Below are 3,887 nucleotides of genomic sequence, written 5' to 3'. Positions count from 1 at the left end.
GTTTAACACAGAACTGGGCAGCATAACTGTTTCAACTGAGAATTATAGAATCAAAGAGCCATGGAGTTCAGAACAGACCCTTCTGTCCAAATCATGCGTACTGACCAGACATCCCAACCTGACCTAGTCGCATTTGCTAGCATTTGACCCATATCCATCTAAACCCTTCGTATTCGTGTGCCCAACTTTTAAATGTAATTGCACCAGCCTCCACCACCTCTTCTGGAAGCTTGTTCCAAACACGCACCACCCTCTGTGTGAAAAAGTTGCCACCAGGTCTTTTTAAAGTCTTTCCCTTCTCACCTTAGACCTATGGTCTCTAATTTTGGACTCCCCTATTCTCAGACATCTTGGCTATTCATCCTATCCATGCCACTCATGATCTTATAAACCTTACTAAGGGCACCTCTCAGTCTCCGAAGTTCCAGGGAAAAAAGCCCCAGCCTATTGAACCTCTCTGTGTAGCTCAAACCCTCCAGTCCTGGCAACTTCCTTGTAAATCTTTTCTGCACTCTCTCAAGTTTTACAACATCCTTCCTATAGAAGGGCGACTAGTATTCCAAATGTGGCCTCACTAATGTCCTGTACAGCTGCAACATGACACCCCAACTCCTATACTCAATGTTCTGACCCATGAAGGGAAGTGTGCCAAACGTCTTCTTCACCACCCTATCTAGCTGTGATTCCACTTTCAAAGAACTATGCACCCACACCCCCAGGTCTCTGTTTGGCATTACTCCTCAGGGTCTATTATTAATTGTATAAGTCCAGAGCTTCGGTTCACTCTCCATTGTTAATGGGTGCCTGACAATATACTGTTTGTAGTTCACTGTTATCATGGTTTGGAAAGGCTTCTCATTTTCTCTTCTGAATCAGGAGCTATCCTGCTCTATACAGAGCAATGGCTCTGAAAACATTGCAGAATGAAGCTGGTCCATTAACATCAAGATAAGAATGACTACTTCTCTGTAATTAATGGAATCAAACTGCTGAAATCATTTTTAAAGTCACACTTCTGTTTAAATTCTTTAGTGGGTTGTCAGTTGTGGATCCAAACATACTCTCTACTTTCCTTGCTAAAAGAGGCCTTTCTCACAATGTGTCAAATTTGGGAACATGGATGATGGAATAATTTCAATTCCCCTCACTCCTTGGAGCTTTTCATCTCAGTTGTGCTTACACGGGTTTACAGAAATCAGGCTGGAGGAGGCCAAACTTAGAAATGAATGTAGAAAAGTGAAGTCTCAGCCAACCATGAGCAGTTACTCGCATTGAACACATAATTTGCTTCAGGGGATGCTGATCTTGGCTCAGTACAATACCAAGTGGCTGAAAAACAGACCTGCCATCTACATCAGACCAGCTTTAACAGTACAAGTCTATTGCCAGGTGCCCTGTTGCTCTGAGATGTGAGCATTTCTATCCACAAGGGGGTGTTATTAGCAGCTTTTTTTGACCTTGTTCATAGGCCCACAGTAGTTATTTGAGATGAAACACACATTTCCCCTGGAGTGTCATTCTGACATGAAGAATGTCATACAGGGACATTTAATGGGAAAGACAAACATTGCTGTCTGGAAACCCTGATCCTTGACACAGTGTCAAATATAGTTGTAGCACACACAGCAGAGGGCATGATAGTTCTACCATGACTTTGTAATAGCTAGTATTTTGAATACTCACTGCAGTACTGTGGTGAGTATAATCCATTCATTACGAAGTTTAATGTAATTAGATATAATGTATATATTGCAGTCATCGCTGAGACCAGAGTGCTTTAACTTGACCTTGTCTTGCTCCCAGAATCTACGGATGGGAAGTTAATCTTTACAAAACAGTGAAATAGCTGTGATTTAGCATGAGGCACTTGTAATTAAATTAAAGCTACATATTTCTTATAAAAAAATGTTATTGCAATTTCAGTATGGAGTTCATTTTTGAAATCATGGAGGGTCCCACAAACACATCTTTAAAAAGTGCAACAGGATATGGCTAGACCAGCAAATTATTGCCCATCCCTAATTGCCCAGAGGGCAGTTAAAAGTTGACCACATTGCTTTGGGTCTAGAGTCACATGCAAGCCAAACAGGGTAAGGACAGCAGTTTCCTTCGCTAAAGAACATTCATGAACCATATGGGTTTTTCTTGAGAATCGGCAATGGATTCACAGTTTTTGGAGATGCTGGTGTTGGATTGGGGTGTACAAAGTTAAAAATCACACAACACCAGGTTATAGTCCAACAGATTTAATTGGAAGCACTAGCTTTCGGAGCGTCCCTCCTTCATCAGATGGTTGTCCACCTGATGATGGAGTGGCGCTCCGAAAGCTAGTGCTTCCAATTAAATTTGTTGGACTATAACCTGGGTAATCAAAGATGGAGGATGGGAAAAATTTCTGGCTGTAACAGCTGCTCCTTGTTTTGAGGTATTTTAGGTGTTGGAGGTGATTTCCTCGAATTCCAGGAGCAGCAATTACTGTTTTATATGCTGTTGCATTGTTTTGGAACTTTGGAGAAAAAAAGTCAAAACAATAGTAGTTTTAAAAGGGAGAAGAACAGACAAAGGAAGCACGTGGTGAGATCAGTGCAGGAGAGAGAGAGAGAGAGAAAGAAACTGATACTGCCTTTGCTGTTTGAATTCATGAATCGCTGGACATCGGAGTGCGTCTGGGAAAATTAACAAACAGTGCAATTCACAACTGATCTTGGAGGAACTGTTGGGTGAAGTTCACAGCACAGAATCAGATAGGTGAGTTTTGTTTTAAGTGTGGCCTATAGAAAGTCTGCAGTAGTGAGTAGAGTCGGTTCTTTCTGGATTATATGTTTTTGGAGATATGTCTCTTGATTAAATTTAAAATATAAGCCATAACTATTAATTTAACCTGGGGCAGTGTTTGTCGAGGAATAAGACGGTGTTATTTTCTGGGTCTGTAGATTGTGAAGGAGCAAAAATGGCCTTTAGTAGAGTGATATGTACTTCTTGTCAGATGTGGGAGTTTAAAGAGACTTTAAGGGTTACTGCAGATTATGTCTGCAATGAATTCTGTTGGTTGTGAATCTTATCAGATTGAATGGATCGGTTGGAGAGACAGTTAGAAGCATTGAAGAATTTGCAACAACAACAGTATGTGATGGATGGCAGTTGTAGGAAGGGGGGAAAGTCTCAGATACAGTCACATAGATGGGTTAACTCCAGGAAAGGTAAGAGAGGTAGGCAGCTAGTGCAGGAGTCTTTTGTGGATATACCCATTTCAAACAGGTATGGTGTTTTGGAAAATGTTGGGGGTGATGGATTCTCAGGGAAATGTAGCATGAACAGCCAAGTTTCTGGTATTGAGACTTGCTCTAATGCAACGAGGGATACATTAAGTTCCAAGAGATCAATTGTGTTAGGGGATTCCCCAGTCCGAGGTATAGACAGATGTTTCTGTGGCCAGCTATGAAAAATCAGAGTGGTGTGTTGCTTCACTGGTGCCAGGATCAAGGATGTCTCAGGATGCAGAATGTTCTCACGAGGGAGATAGTGAGGAAGGAGGTCACTCTGAGACTAGTACATTTGAGAATGGAAGCGAGTCAACAGTCAGGGCAGGCAGGGACAAGGTAAGACTAATAAATTAAACAGCATTTATTTCAATGTAAGGGGCCTAACAGGGAAGGCAGATGAACTCAGGACATGGTTAGGAACATGGGACTGGGATATCATAGCAATTACAGAAACATGGCGCAGAGATGGGTAGGACTGGCAGCTTAATGTTCCAGGATACAAATGCTACAGGAAGAATAGAAAGGGAGGCAAGAGAGGAGGAGGGAGTGGCATTTTTGATAAGGGGTAGCATTACAGCTGTGCTGAGGGAGGATATTCCCGGAAATACATCCAGGGAAGTTATT

This window comes from Chiloscyllium plagiosum, chromosome 35 (assembly GCF_004010195.1).
Source record: "Chiloscyllium plagiosum isolate BGI_BamShark_2017 chromosome 35, ASM401019v2, whole genome shotgun sequence".
In the NCBI taxonomy this organism is placed as follows: Eukaryota; Metazoa; Chordata; class Chondrichthyes; order Orectolobiformes; family Hemiscylliidae; genus Chiloscyllium; species Chiloscyllium plagiosum.
This window is presented reverse-complemented; position numbering follows the sequence as displayed.